The following is a 20,230-nucleotide window of genomic DNA, read 5'->3' as shown; positions in this document are numbered from 1 at the left end:
ATCTCAGGTTGTCCTTATGGACCACCCTCCCTTTTATGAGAACCGTGGTTCCTAGATCTGCCTCAACCCTTTCTTCGACATATAAAGGGGACAGTTTATTTCCCAGTCGTCTATTCGTCTTTACTAGTACGCGTTCCCCTTCGTCGAACACCCTATTCTGTCTGGAAGGGTTATTTCTTTCCAATTGTGCTTGTTGTGCTTTCGTTATTTTCATGGTTATCTCATTTCTCATGTCGGTTGGTGTAGCGTGAACTATATCAATCGGTTTTTCATTGGTCACCGAATGAATCGTTCGGTTGTATTCAATTGTTGCCAGTAATATAAGGCCTGTCGTCTCGCAGATTTTTCTGTCCAATTTCAGACATCTGGCTATCTCCAAAAGTGTACTATGGAGGCGTTCAACCTGCCCATTCGAGGTGCTATGAAGAGGTGGCGCGTTGACGATGTCAACATTGAAGCTATTTTTTAGTAACGAGGTTATCGGTTGAGAATTTAAAGAGGGCTCGTTATCACAATAAACAGTCTTTGTCCCTGGGAATATATTCATTAGTTGAATAATTGGGTATTTTATATCTGAGATTGTTCGAGATGGTATAGGCTGTACCACAGCAAATTTCGAAAACTTGTCGAGACATGTCAAAAAGTATTTTTTATCTGTTGAGAATATGTCAATGTGCAAAATTTCTCCGGTATAGGATGGGACCGGTGTTACACCATACTCCTGCTTTCGTGGGTGCCTATCGTATTTGGCCTTACTGCAGATCTTACAATTCGCGACCAATTCGTTTGCCAGTTTGGTCATTTTTGGGAAGTAATAATCACGAAGGATTTGCTTGACATTCTCCTGGGCAGCTCTGTGAGCTCGATTATGTTCGGCAAGAACAATCTCCCTCTGTTCGTCTTTATTTACAATGCCGGTCACCATATTTTTACAGTGCCAGAACTTTGTTGCCGGAAAGCACCTTATAAGTTCATGTTGTAAGCTGGCCAGTATTGGCAAAGCGCAATGTATGGCGTTTACCACATTTGGGTTCACAGCTGTTTTAATTTCTTCAATGAGATTATCTTTATTTATGAATTGAATAACATGACGAGTTTTCTCGCCGAAATATATAAAATTCCGTTTTAGGTTCAAGTTGGCTTCCTCCAAAACAATTTGGCTTCGGAAACAATTTAGCGGTTTTTCGGATGCTTCCACCGTATAAGATAGCGATATTTCGCTATGAACTGTAGCTAAATCTGATTGACCTTCCTCTTCTAGAGTGTGGATGTTCTGTCGTAACAGAGCATCGGCAACATGGTTTTCTCTACCGGGTTTGTAAAAGATTTAAGCGTTGTGCTCGTCGATAAACGCTTTCCATCGTTTAATTTTCGCATTTGGGTTTCGGTCTGAAACCGCAAATGTCAGTGGCTGATGATCTGTAAAAATATTTAAATTCTTTACGCCATAGAGATAATTTCTAAGACTTTTTAAGGCCCAGACTATCGCGAGTAGCTCGCGCTTGTTAGTTGCGAAGTTTTGTTCACGATCTTTCAGAGTTCGTGAAATAAAGGTAATTGGCTTACCGTCCTGTGAGAGCACTGCCCCCAAACCCGAAGACGAGGCATCCGTCGTTAGATCAAATGGCCTCCTGAAATCTGGGTAGAGTAACATGACGTCCTCTGATGTAAGGACCTCTTTTAATTTATTAAAAGCTTGTGATTGTTTTTCGTCTAATTCCACTTTTATTTTATTTGATTGAGTGGCATTAACCTTGCCATTGTCTCCTTTCAGCATATCCGTTAGAGGTTTCGCTATTGAAGCAAAATGCTTTATAAAGCAACGGTAATAGCTTGCCAGACCCAGAAATGATCTAACGTTGAAAAGAGTGGAGGGTTTCTCATATTTGTGAATAGCATCTATCTTGCTAGGGCTTGTTTTAATGCCTCCTCTAGATACTACGAAGCCCAAGTATTCAAAGTCCTCTTTAAAAAATTGCGATTTTTCGCGAGAAACCCTCATATTAGCCTCATGTAACCTTTTTAAGACCCACTCAATATGTTCGACATGCTCCTCTTCGGTTTCTGAAAATATAATAACGTCATCGACGTAAACGTAGCAGTATTTCCCTATTTGTTCCCTTAGTACGTCGTCGATCGCCCTTTGAAAAATGCTGGGTGCATTCTTCAGACCGAAGGGAAGCCTGCAGAACTCATATTTCCCATTACTTACTGAGAAAGCGGTCTTTTCCCTATCGGATTCCGCCAACGTTATTTGATGAAATCCTGATTTTAGGTCAAGCGTTGTAAAATACCTGGCCTTTCCTAGCTTTGATAGTATAACCGTTACGTTCGGGATGGGATATTTGTCGTCGATAGTTTTTTTGTTCAGTTTTCTGAAGTCTATGACAAGTCATTTTTTTACATTTCCTTGTGCGTCCGTTCCTTTTTTATCAACAACCAAATTATATTATATGGTGATCTGATGATACCGTTCTTCAGTAAATCGCGAATTTCAGTATTCACGAATTCTGCTACGCCCATAGGATAGGGGTATAGCTTGGAATAAACCGGATCGTCACTCTCGGTGCGAATAGTGGCGACTATGTTTGTGTTAAATGGGAGTGCCTCGTTGGGGTCAGAGAAAACTTTCAATAAATTTTTTACCATTATTTGAAATTTCACCCTCACAATTTCAGGAACCTCTATGTCCTCTACTCGTGTGAAATTTACATTAGCACACTTTAAAAATTTTATACCCTCTGAACCAACATTGGTTATTATTTTTTTTGACTTTAAATCTATAGTCGTGTCTGCCTGCGTAAGCAAATCCAGACCTATTATTCCGTCGAACGTTGAAAGAGAAGGAAGAATAAAGAAGGTACTATTTATGTTAAAAAGGTTTATCGCGCATTTTTCTTTAATGTTAGTAAAACCATGAATTGATTTTACCAAGAAAGACTTTTCGACCGGTGTAATGTGCCTAAGGAATTTTAAGGGTTTTATATAATTTTTAGATGCACCCGTATCTATTAGTAATTTTATTTTCTTCCCTGCAACTATTCTTTCAATGAACGGTAGCAGGGAGTTCTGTCTAAAAAATTTATCTGGTCGGGATCGTTAAGGTCGCCCTCGATTGCTGATGTTTCCGCGTTTGCCACATCACTATAAGTGGAATCTTCCAGATTAGAAGTGGAATTTCCGCTTGAAAGGCAGTTTATTCGTTGTTGCTTTGGTCCTGTAAATTTTCCAGAGCCACTGTTTGGCCTTTTCACTGCCTGCGGATATTTTTGATTTGGATTACTTTGGTATCGATAAGAGCCAGTGTTTTCCTGCCTTGCAGTAGGTTGACGGAAGCGTTGTGACGTGTCGACATCCATCGGTTCTACCTTATCCAGTTTCTGGGGACTCTTGTTGTTGAATTCCCGAGTTCTGTTAAAGTAAGGGTTTTTTGAGTGATACATATCGTTTGTTTGGTATCTTCCCCCTGTAACTTTCTCCCTAGAGTGGCGTTTTGAGTCTAGCTTTTGTGTCTTATCTTCTAGGCTCCTGGCATAGGTGCTTGCGAATCGGTATCTCTCATGGTTCGATTCAACCTCCTGTGCCAGTGCTAAGGCCGAAGGCAGATCTTTAGGCCGGGCTGAGAATAGTACATCGCTAAGCGGTTTCTGGGTCCCTGATATAAATACGCGCAATGCGTCCAATCTGTATTTCTCATTAAGTGAAGCAACTATTGACTTTTCCTAAGTCATTATGGTTTTGTTGGTCAGAAGCGTCAATTTCTTCTCTACTTCGTCGTAGTATTGGAGAAGAGATAAATTTCCCTGGCGGAGGGTTGACATTTCTTGCTCGATCAAGTAAATTGGTCGTTTGTCGGAATAACTAAAGTCAAGGCGGTTAATTATCGCTTTGGAGTTCAAAACGGTGTTAAATGAGGCCAAAACCATGTCGGCTGGACCCTTTACTTTATTTCTAATGATGGCGACAGCTTGGAAATGTTTGCTGCTGCCTTCGTATTCCTGAAAAACTTTGTAGGCGGTGTGTGCTGCCTGTCTCCATGATACGTAGTTTTCTTGTTTACCATCGAAATCTGGTAGAGATTTAACGATGTCAAGGGGTTCCTCACATTTGATACCTGGGACAATTTGTGCTTCAGAATATGTTTCTATTGTGGGTGCACTAATGCTAACGTCGTTTAGACGCTGGTTTATGGTCGCCAGTCTCTGTTCGAAACTTTCTCTTTGCACTGAAAGTGCATGAGCCACTGCAGTGTCGACAAGAGCTTTCAATTGATCTGCTTCTATAGCCATTTTTCGTTCCTCAGTCGTTACCCTATTATTCGTCCACCAATTATCCTGACCAATGTTACGCTGTCTTCTGTTTACCACTATGTTCTCAAATAGCCGATCTAATTCTTGGTCACTCATAGGCTTACAGCACAACTGAAACAGGTTACCTGATTTTATTCCAATAAATTTGGTCCACAACACATCTAATTCTACTCAACCCGTGCAAAGATTTACAGATAATTTGATGCTTTAAAAGAAAATTTCGTAATTTTTTTGTTTTTTTCTTTTTTAGAGGGTCGTATTTAAAAAAAAAAATTTTAATAAACACAAGTTTTTTGTTTATAAACATTGATAACACTTAATTGACACAGATTTCTTTGTTTGGCAACACTCTACTTACATCTGTTTTACAACTATTGATAATACTCTCTTCATCTTATGCTTGGTTTTGTTTTCTGCTCCACTTAATTTAAAATAAAAATGCTAAAAATGTTTGTTGTCACTGCTGCTTGTTGTTATCCGTTTTTTCTCCCGTTGTTGAGCGCCAGTTTTACTGTTTCATGGTAATCCATTAAAAGTCATTTGCAGTTTAGAGTTTATTACAATAATACGTTTTATTCATTGTCATGCCAAAAACTAACTGAACTTACATTCTAAAGTGCCTACTTAAAAACCCTGCACCTTAGTCTTGAAGGCAGCCAAAGCGACACAGACGCTTGCGTTCTTAATCGCTGCCAGCGTTGAGCTGCACCTGCTAGCGTGAGAATGGATATTCGCTGACACAGGCCAAATTGCCGTTTCATAGCACTGCTCATGTTATGCAATCGTTGTGGCTTATCCGTCAGCATGAGAATGGATATTCGCTGACACAGGCCATGCGCGGACAGAATTATTGAGAAGCATTCGCTTGTGTTAACTGATATTCGCTGATACAGGCCATGCGCGCAAATTGTTGTTTCATAGCACTGCTCATGTTATGCAATCGTTGTGGCTTATCCGTCAGCGTGAGAATGGATATTCGCTGACACAGGCCATGCGCGGACAGAATTATTGAGAAGGATTAGCTTGTGTTAACTTATACAGATGCGAACATAAAAATAGCAACATTCCTCTTAAATTTGAATAACGCAGTATAAATTTCCACGCAGTTTTTTAGTTTTCGGCCTTAAATAAAAACAAACTAACTTTTTCAGGAAAAAATCACTGGATTTTGTGGTTACATTAGCTGTATTTTTTTTTTACATGTATATACATATGTATTTATATACATGCGTTATACGCTATGATCTTCACAAAATTCTAGTAGGTCACTTCCACAACACCACAAACTTTAACACAATTTTTAACATAATTTAAGCACACAAAATACACCCATTAGAGTTCTATAGAGTAAAAAGTAAAATTCTGAACAGATTAGCTGAATAGAGAGTGTACAAATAATTCTGTGGCAATTGGAAAAAACAACCTAATTCGGGTTAGGATAATGGCGGTACATAGACCTTTATCTGAAAAGCTAGCCGCAATTCACCATTGTAACTTCCTATATTTTGTAGCAGCCATTTTGGTGCTAGGGCTATGAGTAAGTAACACAGGGAGATCTGTAACGGATTTCTGTTACGAAGCCAGAATATCACTTTTATCCTAACTCGAATTAGGTTGTTTTTTCAAATTGCCACAGAATTGTTAAATAACAAATACAGACAGTGGTAGTTTAACAAATGCTGTGGTGAGTGGTGAATGTGACCTACTAGAGTTTGTAAGGTTGCATGCCACTATTTTTCGCGCATGCAACATCTCTACTTTAAAAAAATTGTCTCTGACACTACTATGTATGTATGTATGTATGATTGTCGATGAGCGTTTTTTATAGTCGTCAATGCAGATGTATACACATGTTAAAAAAACCCGGCTACTGTTTCAGGTAAGATTTCACTGTACTATTATTATTTTTATTTCTTAGCTCTTGTTTGGTGCTGATATCAATTCTTTAAAAATATGGTTACGTCCGTTGAATTTAAGTCACCTCACCATCAAATTAGTTTATTGCCATGGGTCCTTAGGTTAGGTTAGGTTGTACTGGCCGGTCCATGAGGATCTCACATAGACTGAATGAGTCCGTAGTGTTACCAGAAATTTGTTTTAACGATCAAACTGAAAAACCCTATCAAAAACCAGGATCCATGTATGTTATAAAATAACTCCGTCCTCTTGACAAATACTAAAAGTTTTCTAGGACTTAAGCCAGTTGCTGCTTCTAGATCTGACAGCTGTATCGCTCCTAGTAGCTGGAGTCTTAGCCTGGCAAGCGCAGGGCGCGAGCACAAAACGTGCTCGATCGTTTCCTCCTCCAACCCGCACTTCCTAAATCTGTTATCACTGGCCAATCCTAATTTAAAGGCAAGTGACGCCAGAAGGCAGTTTCCAGTCAGAATACCCGTCATGAGTCTACAGTCCTCTCTTTTTAATGATAGAAGCAACTTTGTTAGTCTAAGGTTGTAAGACCTGCACATAATCTTCCACACTTAAAATGCTCGCGCTTGAACCCCAGCCTTTCCCGCTTGGTCGATCATGTGCAACTCTCGCCTTCTCTTAATATCTAATTGGGTCATCTACGGAGCAAGCTTTAAGGGATGTGCCCTTTTTAGCTATTTCATCTGCTTTTTCATTCCCATCTATTCCCATATGCCCTGGGACCCAATATAGATGTATGCTGCTCCCTGTCCCGATTCTTTTCAGGGACTGCTTACACTCTAACACGCATTTAGATGCTGTGCTATGTGAGATTATTGCCTTAATTGCTGCTTGGTTGTCAATATAAAAGATAACACGGTTGCAGTTTAAGCTATTCTCTTCCAGTGTTTCTACTGCTTTGGTCACGGCCAATATTTCCGCTTGGAAAACGCTACACTAATCTGGCAGCTTGTAGGATCTATTCATTTCCGGATCAGCACAGTATACCGCAGACCCTACTCCTTCCACTACTTTGGATCCATCTGTGTATACATGTATCGCCTCGTCCTCCATTTGAGCACCCTTTCGCCAACCATGCGCCTCTATTATGGCCTTAAGTTCTCGCTCGAAGCGCAGATAGGGAATCAGGTAGTCTGTTCGTCCTGTAATTGATGACGCTATACTACTATGGCCTATGGCCGGCGATCAAGCTGGCCCGAGGCACTGAGCCTGGTTGCAGTTATTAACGCTATGTTCCTTGCTACCAGGTCTACAGGTGGAATGTGCAGAATGGCATATATTGCAGCCATCGGGATTTTTTTCAGAGCTCCCCTAATGCTAAGCATTGATAGTCTGCATACCCCCTCTAATTTTTAAAGTAGGTTGTTTTTTGTGTGGCTTTCCACCAAACAGGAAATCCATAGAGAGAGGGCGATAAACCCCACATACACCCAATCATTATTTTACATGCATAAAGTGCCGTTGGGGCCTTCTTCACCCTCTCCTCCACGTTGAACTTCCATGACAGCTTACTGTCTAGGATGATTCCTAGATATTTTTTGCAAGTATTCTCCTGTAGGATCACCCTCCTAACTTAGGCCTGGTCCAATTTGGGACCTTTACCTCTTTGTAAACAAGATCATATCCGTCTTCTCCGCGTTGGCTGTCAACCCGACATTAGGTATGAATATCCCGAAGCGCCCGATCCATCAAAGAGCTAATCGTTGGAAGGCACTTTCCACTTATGATAATTGCAACGTCATCTGGGTAAGCTGTAAGTTTTACGGGTCCGTCATCGAATCGCCTGAGCAATTGGTTGATGACCAGCGTCACCAACAGTGGTTATAGCACCCCTCCCTACGGCGTGCCCCTGTCCACTGATTTCGTGGCCTCATACAATCCCCATTTTGATGTAATCTTCAGGCAATTTAACATTCAGCCTATCCTTCTGATTAAGGCTGGATGTACTTTAATGTAATTAAGACCATCCATAATCGCCCATTTAGAAACATTGCTGAAAGCCCCGCTCTACTTGAAACTTGTAGCAGGGCCATATCATATACCATCTGGGCCCGGCGATTTAAACTTAGAAAACGTCTTCACCGCCCTTTCGATCTTGATATCGGTCACCAAGCCCGGCACTAGCTGCTCCGTGATCGAAGTGTGAATGCTGTCTGCTGGCTCTTCTAAATCATCTCCCGATAGGAAATGTGTATCGAAAAGCACTACAAGGGACTCCTCACTATAACGTGACCATTATCCGTTCTTTTTCCTTATTTCCATGGGATTCTCTTCGCCCTGGAAATTTCACGCTTGTAGATGCTCAGTAGATCCCTGTACTCATCCCGACACGGTTTGTAAAGGTTCATCCGTTCTCTGCCCTCTTTAGGGGGATGCTGAAGCTGAAATACGCATGGTCGGAGAAGGATTGTCTATCAAGAACCATCCATTAATACCTTGATATATCACGTTCGGAGCTCGATGTAATATCAAGAACAATGCTGGATGTTGGACCAATGTATGTAGGGACATTTCCCCTGTTGGCTATCTGCAAATTGGTTTGCAGGATGTAACAAAATAGAGATTCGCCTCTCTCCTTCGTATCTCCTCTTCCGCACGTATTGTAGTGCGCATTTACATCCGCGCCTATGACCAACCGCCCTTTGCGCCCTTCCTCCTGTACTAGCCTCTTGCACTCCATCGGTTGAACCTCCGCAGTATGGGCTGTGTAGCAGGATGCCAGGATTAATGCCTGCTTATTATTTTGCTCAAGGGTCACCACTACGAGGTCCTCAGTAGTGTAATTAGGCAGCATATATGAATGCAGCTTTTTCCTTACCATGACTACAGCTCGCATCCGTTTGCGGCTCCTGGATCAGCGCCACGTCAAACGGACCCTCCTGAAAGGTTAGGAGGAGCTCGCTCAACGCCACTTTACTATATTGGAGGTCTATCTGTAAGACTCGCAGCATCATTGGGCTGTTGCTCCCCCTCCAACACCTTCGTCGTGACGTCCTCGTCCTCCACTTGCCCTTCTGGCTTAGAGTTTTCGAGGCCCAGTTCAGCCTCTCCCACTTCTTGAAAATTGGAATTGGTATCCTCGGGACTTCTTTTCTCGGGTCGTAAATGCAGTGCCGGGTGTTCCTCTGTGCGACTCGCAGCACCATTTGGCTGTTGGTCCTCTTATAACACCTTCGTGGTGACGTCGGCTACCTCCACCTGTCCTTTTTCTCTTAGGCTTTTGAGGTCCTTTTCGACTTCGCTCACTTCTAGCTTGTTAGCATTGTTATCCTCGGGACTTCTTTTCCTGAGTCGCATGTAAGCTTTGCCTGTACCTCAGGACATTTTGCCAAGCTGCGTGTACAATATAACCTCAGCTGCTTATTTATTTGGAAGATGTGGAGCTGACCTTCCTCCTTAGGCCGAGATACAGTAAGTACCTTCCAATCCTGTGTCGATATGTTCGGATTCTGATTCTGCAGAAGTCGCAGTGTATCCACCGACTTCATCACGCATGGTATCCATACGTTAACTTTTGGCACCGGGGGGATTTGCGCTTTATCCGCCTTTGGAGGTTTGGAACCACTTCCACCAACCACCGCAAGCTCGCGATGTTGTCGCACGCTATTATCTTCACATCATTATAACAAGTTGGGCCCATCTGTCTTACAGCTTTAGGCCTACTTGTCTTTGCCTCTTGAAAGCAGGCTTGTCGCCTTCCGCCGATCACTGCCTCTTCATTCTGCCATTCGATGCTCCTTTCTCCTCGTACCGCTTGCAGTACCGAGGGTTTCTCGCAGCAAACTTTTGAACTGCCTTCGACCTACTTCTACCGCCTAATGAGCTCATTCCAAGCGCTCAATCTCCACTTCTGTTGGGTCAACCACTGCTCCCACACGTTGACAATTCTTAGTTTTGCACGGTACTGCGAGAGAGCTCTCTTACTTCCTCTGCTCCGTACCCTCCTCCACTCTATTACTCGGTTTTCATTAGTATGCTTTTCCAACACGGAGTTCGCTGATTCAGTACTACTGTCGCTCCCCGAGTCCCACGCGTCGTTTAATGCGTTTTCGTCATCCTTGGGTTGCGACTCAGTCCTCCCCGTATCATCGTCCTTATAACAACGAGGTATTGAGTCGTTTGTATCGGAAAGGCTCCGTTCGAACACAGCCTAATTTAACCCCAGGCTGCAAATCGTCCAATAGGCACGGTCCGCATAACACCCTGGTTTAGGGGGTTGGCAGTTCTTCGTCACCGAATCCCGCCGCCCTCCTATGAGGCGCAGTGGCGTAGATTCCAGTCCTAAACCGCTCCGGTTCATAGTCGGGCGCTATGGAGTTTGGCTAAGCCCTCACACCAACGACAAGGTGCCTACCCTAGTGAGGGGCGTTATGATATCGTAGCAAAACAGTTGAATTCCGAGTTGAATTCCTCTTTCGTCATATGCCAAAATCTGATTAAGCCTTCTTAAGAAATCCTTGCGCAATTTCTGGAGGGCTGCATCAAACTTACTAAGAACTCTTCCGTAGCTCATTTCTATGCTTTTGAACTTAAAACGAGTTTTGTGGTAGAATGTTAATGCATTTTAGTATAAATTTGTACAAATTAGTGTTTTTTCGTAAAAGTAACAGTTAACTTAAACTATTTGGATGCATTCCCTTTAATCAACAAGTGAAAAATCTCCTAAAAAATGGCAGAGAAATCTCCCTTTTACATTCATAATGCCTATTTTTCTTCATTGACCGGTTTTCCTTTTTTCGAATATTGTTCAGAATAAGAGTAAAGGGCGAAATGAAAAAACCCACAAGGATATTTTATTTAGAATACGAGGAATGGGAAAAGGGAAAAAACTCGCAAGGAATTTTTTTAGAATTGGACAGATTATTTTGAAATTTGGAGTGGAGGTTGTTCCTGGAACTATTATGTTTACACTTTGTGAAATTAACAAAATTGGTTGGCGATCACGCGATTTAAAAACAGAAAAAAAAACTATTATTTATTCTATTTAACCAAATTATGCCGATTTATATTGGAACGGTTTTCCGTCAGCCCCTGTCAAATTTGGTTTGAAAACACATGGGTCCAAGAAATGTTCGAAAAATGCTTACGGGCTCAAATTAAGTTGGAAATTTTGGAAGAAATTTTAAGAAAATGAGTAATAAAAAAGAAAATACAAACAAAAGCACTTCAACTTCGCAGTTGAAGTTGATAATTTTCATGTGATTGTTGAACAGATTTAATTTTGATTTCACTCCATGGGATGACTGGTCAGGGTAATTTGTTAAAAAATCGGCCGAAGACTGCCAATGCAGAAATATGTAATGCCCAAAACCGATATGGATCCCACTACCGGTTATGGAGAGGTCCGAGGATATTTTTCGGATTTCTTTTGATAGACGCAATATTTATTGTTGCCGCCTTTGGCTTCGGGTTATCAATACTGAGATCAAAATGTGTCTTTTGAAACCTCTACCGACAATTTTGGACGCGTTTTAGAAGTGGACCCCTGTTGTCAAATCAAAATAACGTCAAATTAGCTTACAAGGGCAGAATAAAAAAATATCAATTTTTTATGTTGGGACTGTTCGGAGTTTTTCCAAATTTACTGCGTTGAGATTTTGGAAGATTTAGGAAATTTATTTTATTTATTTTTTTATTTTATTGTCTCCTATCTACTTCTATTTAGTTTTTATTGACAAAATAAAAAGGGCGCTACTCACTGGCGCATATTCATAGCCAAAATAAAATAGGTCTAAATTTAGTTGCAGTTTTTTTGACAGATAGGTCACATAAGCAGTTTTTCATATAGATGCGTTTTACCCAATCTTATACATTATGAGTAGATTGCACGTATTTTTATGAAAAATGGTAGATTGAGGGACACTGGCGCCATCTGACATGGAAAAGTAGCCAACTCCCAAACTTTATTGCAAGCAAAGCATAAGAAGAAGAATTTGACATTTGCTTTGGCTAAGAGTGCTAGCACACTTTGCAAGTGCAATTATTTTTCCCACTCGTTGGTAACTATTTTAAAATTTTTTGCAATTAAAAATTGCAATATAACAACTGAATACGGCACAAAATAATTTTTATAACAGCTTCGCGAAATTTTGTATGTGAATGTGTAACGACAGCCTGTCTTCATACTGGCTAGAATGAGTGGTAGCGTGTGTCCGTATCTGTGTGTAGTGTGTCTATGTTCATGCCTCAGCCGCAATCTTGCGAAGAACGTATCTACACTCCGCTATGACAACATTGTTGCAGCGGAAGTAACCAGTAGCTTCGGCATCAGGTGGTTTTTAGCTGCAACAATGTTGCCAAATGTATAGCTACATTGCGGTGAGGGCACGAACGAAATGTATCTGTGTAGGTGTTATTTTGTGTCAACGTACAAATGTGTGAATGCATAAAGGAAAGTACGGGAAAGCCGAAAGTAAGTAGCTTGTATGTGTTAAAACTATCCGTTTTGGGTATCTTTCCTTACCACGGCGGTAGGGATAAAAAGGCAGAACGTTAGACAACGGGCCAAAGTTTGGTTGAATCAGTGTCCAGTGAAAGTGCCAGTTCGCTAAGCGCGAGTGAAAAAAAAGAATAAAAAAATAAAAGAAAAGAAAAAGTTAAGTTTTCAAGTGAAGTGCGCGAATAAATTCGCAAGTTAAGGGTTCCTGTTCCTAAAAACAGTGTTGTGCGCGCCGCAAAGTCTCGCGAAACGTACCAAAAACCAAGGAAGGCAATCCCATCAACAGCCAAGCGGGCTATGACCAAGACTCGCACCCGGAATACTCACTGGGAAATTGGTGTCCACATAGCCAAGTTTTCAAGCAAGCCAAAAGCAAAATTGCAGGTTTATGTCCACGCCTCCATACAGAGATATGTATTTAGGTGAGCATATAAACCATGCAAACAAGAAACAAACATATGTACACACGTTTGTAATGTCAGTTTTTTTGTAACATCAGTTTTTTTATTGGTTTAATAAGTTTGCTTTCTGAATTTTCGCAGATCACCTCAAAACAACACTGTAGCATTAAGCGTCTATGCCCACCTATGCAATACATTTTGCGGCATTACGCATCATGAACTCCTATGCAATACATTTTTAACAGCTCAATCATATTACAATATTATACAAATTATTGACCTAACACAGCGGTTACCTAACATCAATGGAATGCCGAATATGACACTTTTGTCTGTTCTGTTTTCTGCTTTATTATCAATTTTAGTTTCTCACCAAAATATTTGCATACAACCAATAATGAGAATTAACCAGACATCGATTTGCTGACGAATGCATACATATTTACATATATGCATACCTTGCATACAAATATACATGTATGCAGACAATGCATACAAATCTACATATATGCATTGCTTGCATACAAATCTACATGTAGGCATACCATGCATACAAATCTACATGTATGCATACCATGTACATATTTTTAGTTAGTATTAAGATAATTATGAATGTGTAGGTTAAGAAATTACCTATAAAAGAAAAAGAATTTCTTTAATAAAAGGAATCTTGAATTATTATCAAACTACGAAAGTCGTTTCACTCTTTACATTGAATCGTAACTTTTCATGGCGATCCTGCCAGCTTGATCAGAAATTGGCAAAACTGCTAAAGATATTGCTGGAGGAAAAGATCCTGACAGATTTGGCTAAAAATCTGAAAGGTCCTGCCAAGTTTAAAACATAGAGAAAATTTTTTTTGAGATGATGTTGGATAAAAATCCTGCACAGAAGAAAAGGAGCAATAATTACATCGCAAGCTAGATCAACCCAACGTAACTTGGTATGACAACTACCAATAATATTTTAACGGACTTTTGGCAAATTCGAATAAACTCATGGTGGTTATCTGGATCAATTAGTTATGAACGTTTGTTTGAAGCAAAATAATGGAAGCTCAATAATAAATTAAACGCATAAATGGAGTGGAATAATCATAATATGTGGCCGGACACTAAATAAATGCAGAGTAGCAAACCAGCAAGACATGATTGGCATAAGACTGGCAACTAATATTATATGGCAAACCAACAGGACATAATGGACAAAACGACTGGCAGCGAATGTTATGTATATTAAGTATATTTAAATTATTTAAATTTTTAGAATCAAGTTTTTGCTTAGGAATTTTTTTTTCTAAAATAGGAACTGAAAAATAAATAAAATGTAAAACGCTCTTTTTCAAAGAAAATTTCATGGAATTAGCAAGAAAATCAAAATGTATTAAATTTCAAAGAATTTTTTAGCTTGAGAAAAAAAATTTTAACATAAAAATCTACTTTGTTAAAATTTAAAGTAAAAGTTTTATGAAAAAAAAGCAGTAGCAGGAAAATTAAAATTTCTTATTTGAAAAAAAATGCTAAAATGCTAAAAATTTTAAATTAAACAAATTTTTCCAACAAAATTCTACTTAAACCTTTATAGCAAATAAATAAGGAAAAATATTCAAGTAAATTGGAATGTTTAGGACACTTCTGTAAAATAGTCAATTAACTTCAGACAGTTCACCTATCCTTTGGAGAAAGCCCATAGAACATTTTTATAAGGTTTAAAAATTAAAATTACTCTGTTCATAATTATTAAAATGCAAAGAGATTCCTCAGACTTGCCTCTCTATTGGTGGGACGAAAATACCCGACACACTAGGGACCTACAAAAATAATTAGAAGGCTTAAAGAAATTGTGGAAGATAATAGGAATGGAAAGGGAACCCACAATAGAAGATATAATAAATCCCACAACCAAGGAAGAAGAAATAATGAGAATGATTAGGAGAGTGTTCACCGAAAATGCCAAATGTTAAGTAGCATCTGAAAAAAAAAATATTAAAAGTTTGTTTAATACGAATAGATAAAAATATTTCCAAATATATTATAAACTACACTAAGAAAATTTTTTTTGGAATATCAAAAATTTTTTTTACCCTAAATAAAAATATTTTTGATCAACAATTTCCACAAAATAAAAAGTCATAAAACAAAATATCTAACATCTTATTAAAATTAAAGAACTTTCAAGATGTCTTGGTGGACAAAAATAGCCCAAGGCATTATGGTAGCCATAGCTGGCTACGAGGTAGGAAAAGGAAACTCTGAAACATCAGAGAACAGGATAATAAAATATGAACCACCAGCTGAACCAAAAAACAAAAGCTGCTCCAAATATTCCAGATGTTTTATTAGCAGTTATAGGTTGTGTATTCATGCTATTGATCATCACAATAGCTATTATGCTCAAAAACTATATCAAGCACAAATTTAGGCAGGTAAAACCCGCCACAAATCGTATCTAAGAAACACCAGTTTTTGCAACCCATTACCTAAACCAAACCCAAAGCTGAGGAAGAGCAATAAATACTTCACATGAATTTCAAAATGTAGAAATCGACAGCAAACGCAGCTCCGAGAGTTCTGCCTAAAACCAATAGCAAATAAAAAACTTGCATAATTCCGTTGAATGTCCCTGACAAAGATGGTCAGGAAGCAATAGGAAATTCTAGGACAGTGGAAGTAAGCAAAACCTAACGAAAAAAAATACATATAAATTAACAAGGGGGCAGACACACTTACTTGTAAGAATGTGCTGACACCACACTTCAACAAACACAAGCAAAGCCAACGTAGATAACTGATCCGATATCATATTGCGTAAGCAGACAAAATGCAATCCATGGGAACTGCAGCGTAAGCGATATGATATGCGGACAAAATGCAAGCCGTGTGATTCGCCACGCAAGCGATAAAATATTATTTTGGCCAATCGTGGGAAGTGCAGTGTCAGCAATTATGAAATCACTTAGATTAATGTAGAAGCTTAGAGCTTAGTTTAAGCTAATGATAAAGTCAGTCTGTTTTTGACATTGAACGGAAATAAATGGTAAATATTGTTAAGCGGAAAAACCTATTTTTATTTGGATCTTTTCAGGTTGCAATGGGGCCGCGGGGCGGCCCCCAACTTTAACTTTTTGGAGCCCTAGTCCTTGGGCTCCTTAACTTATATTTTTCAACCAGCCCATAACAACAAAAGAAAAAATGAAGAAAAGTCACAAAGAGAACCTATAAAAATATGGTAGCGTAGGAAATACAAGAAACCTGATTGTAGATGATAAAATTGACTTAGGACAATTACACACGCTGTACAAATGCCGCCAATACAGGACTTGGTATTCATAAGAAAAACACAGTTGTCCTGAGGGACAAATTGATGGAAAATGATTGATTATTTACTCGAGTAGGCAAATGTAAAATAATAATTGATAGTTCTCTAAGATCAAATAGACGCATTAACCAAAGAGGTTGTGCATGTGACAAATCCCGGAATAAAAATAAAAATAAATCTTCATAAAAGTCATGACGATTCTGTCCTGGTGGCCGCCGCAGAAATCGCATGACAAATGAGATCAAAGAAATTGCTGGAAAATATGAAATTATCGAAAATATAAAAAGAACATTTGAAGATACGAAAATTTTTTTGCACCCACTGTACCTTCTACTTATCCATTAATAAAACCACTACCAATACATAACTACCCGCTCTTCCACCAGCAACCCCTCTATTTTCTTTACAATTATTACAGATTTACCTTATTATGAATGAAAAAAAAATGCAAGTGGAAAAACCAAAAACTTTTTTTTTTCTCCTTGAATAATATGCGGAATTAGTTTAATAAAAGAAAATAAATACAATCATTTATTACCTAGGTCTCATAAGGTCATATTTTTACATATTAGGAAAGTACTCTACTTTAACCCCAATAGATTAGAAAATATTAATAGGAAAATATTTTTACTCTAACCCTCGGTAGATAAACAATAAAAATTATTACAGTAACTTATATACATAGAAAAATTTCGATAGGAAAATAATTTGCATAAGTTACTAAATAATGGTAGGAACAATAAAAATAAGAAAATAATAGTCCATAAAAATAGGCTTAAACCCATTTAAAACATCTTTTGACAACTTAAAACATAATCGTAAAATAAGCATTCCAATTTACTCGGTTAGTTAATAAAAATTGCTAAAGACAAGCGGACTTTAAGTGAGTGCACACATTTAAAATCCGGCAAATAAAATAAATAAAATCAATAAAATAAATAAAATCAACAAAATATATAAAACAAATAAATTGAATTAAATCAATAAAATAAATAAAATTTAAGAATTTCAATATGTAAAAATTTAAAGTTTTTAAATAAAAAAAAAAAAAACAAAAAAAAAAAGGGAATTGTACAAAAACAAAAAGAAAAATATACGTAAGATGCCAATAATAAAAGTATGAAATTGCTAAAGACAAGCGGATTTTAAGTGAGTACACACATTCAAAATCCGGCAAATAAAATAAAATAAATCAATAAAATAAATAAAATCAACAAAATAAATAAAACAAATAAAATAAACTAAATCAATAAAATAAATAAAATTTAAGAATATCTATATGTAAAAATTTAAAATTTTTAAATAAAAAAAAAAACAAAAAAAAGGGAATTGTACAAAAACAAAAAGAAAAATATACATAAGATGCCAATAATAAAAGTATGAAAGTCAGCAAATTAGAAACTAAATTCAAAAACTCTTTCAATACAATATCAAGTTACAGTAAAATACCAAAATCATCTAAATACAAACAAAGAGTGTTATACAATTGTCCACAAAACAATTGTATAATCCTCTTTTCCAAGGCGGATGGTGTAGCATTAAGCGTCTATGCCCACCTATGCAATACATGTTGCGCCATTACGCATCATGAACTACTATGCAATACATTTCTAACAGCTCAATCATTTTACAATATTATACAAATTATTGACCTAATACAGCGGTTACCTAACATCAATGGAATGCCGAATATGACACTCTTGTCCACAAATAATAAATTCTGCTGTATTATCAATTTTAGTTTCTCACCAAAATATTTGCATACAACCAATAATGAGAATTAACCAGACATCGATTTGCTGACGAATGCATACATATTTACATATATGCATAGCTTGCATACAAATATACATGTATGCAGACTATGTATACAAATCTACGTATATGCATAGCATGCACTCTTTACATTGAATCGTAACTTTTCAACACACTGGACACTGTCGTTGGTTGGACGAAGGCACAACTTGGCAACAACAATATCGAGGAATTTATGCTAACAATACGTCAAACACAACAAAAACACGGTGGTAAGACGACACGTCGACAACACTATATTTTCTTGACAACATAGATAGCAAAAACAACACATTTGACACGGATCCAAAAACACGCAGATACCACGTAAGTTCAGGGCATTAATGACGGCCAATACCAATCTGCTGAATCCAAAGCAGACGCAACAACAACAATACTGTTGGCTACCGCTAGCAACAGATACGGGCAAAATTAACACTGTACAAGTTCGTTTGTAGCAGCAACTACAACATACAAAGCATTCCACCAAGGAGTAGATTTCAGCAACATCTCAATAACCTCGAGCGCAGCAACCTCAGATTTGGAGCCACTTTTTGATAGTTTTTTTATTTCTTATAAATTGTAAAAATTACCCTTTTTTTAATATTTAGATTAATAGTTTAATACGAGAGGGTGAGGGCATAAGGAAACATTTCTAATTCGGTTCAAACATCTTTCTTTAAATTTCTCCTAGTTTCACTTTAACTTCAATCTCCCTTTTTGCCAATTACTTAGTTCCATTCACTTTCAGTTCAATTTTGTTTTTTTTTTTCTTTCCACCTATTCCTTATAACGAAGTTCTTTTGGCTTCTTATTATTTTGTCTTACCTCACAGATTATTACGATAATTTTTAACCACTCTTCTTATCGGGATACTCTTCCCACGTTTATTCTTCAGCGCATGGTTTTTACCTTTGTTTGGCAAGCGGCTAACTCAAAAACCTAACATTTTGAATTTGTCTTTCCTTTTTTTTTTGTAATAATTTTTTTTTTATACCTACGTTTTTTTTTGGTTGCCACACGGAGATGTTTGCAAGAATCCTTCTAGCAAATAGGTCCTCTTGTAATTAACACTAATTTTTAACACTGAACACAGATATACATTTTTTTTCCTGTCCTAAAAATCAAAAGGAAAATTAGCACATGGTTCACCCCGGGCATAGATTTCATACTACCAACTAAACGATTCTCCAAGATCACCATCGAGTGATCATGCTGAGTAATTGAGTGACAAATGTATGTTTGAGTCTTTTTTTTCCTTTCAGCACACTTTTTAACACTGAACACAGATATACATTTTTTTTCCTGTCCTAAAAATCAAAAGGAAAATTAGCACATGGTTCACCCCGGGCATAGATTTCATACTACCAACTAAACGATTCTCCAAGATCACCATCGAGTGATCATGCTGAGTAATTGAGTGACAAATGTATGTTTGAGTCTTTTTTTTCCTTTCAGCACAGGTATCTGCTCAACTCCAGCGGCGCCGTTGGAGTACGAGAGACCGGTGAGTGCAATCAAAGAATTTGGTATTTGTGTTTGTATCAACGTACATATGTATGAACATGTATTGAGATCGATTTATGAATTATGAGAAAACAGAAGATCAGTAAAGAAAGAAGAAACAATGTTAGAATAGATGTCCATACATAACTACGACAATTATACAAACATACATATTTTACGCATTTCGTGTTTTACGTATTCAATAAAATAAATAAAATAAATAAAATAAGTAAAATTTAAGAATTTCTGTATGTAAAAATTTTAAATTTAAAAAAAAAAAAAAAGAAAAATATACGTAAGATGCCAATAATAAAAGTATGAAAGTCAGCAAATTAGAAACTAAATTCAAAAACTCTTTCAATACAATATCAAGTTACAATAAAATACCAAAATCATCTAAATACAAACAAAGAGTCTTATACAATTGTTCACAAAACAATTGTATAATCCTCTTTTTCCAAGGCGGATGGTGTAGCATTAAGCGTCTATGCCCACCTATGCAATACATTTTGCGCCATTACGCATCATGAACT

The sequence above is a fragment of the Eurosta solidaginis genome, chromosome 1 (assembly GCF_040869045.1).
Source record: "Eurosta solidaginis isolate ZX-2024a chromosome 1, ASM4086904v1, whole genome shotgun sequence".
NCBI lineage: Eukaryota > Metazoa > Arthropoda > Insecta > Diptera > Tephritidae > Eurosta > Eurosta solidaginis.
This window is presented reverse-complemented; position numbering follows the sequence as displayed.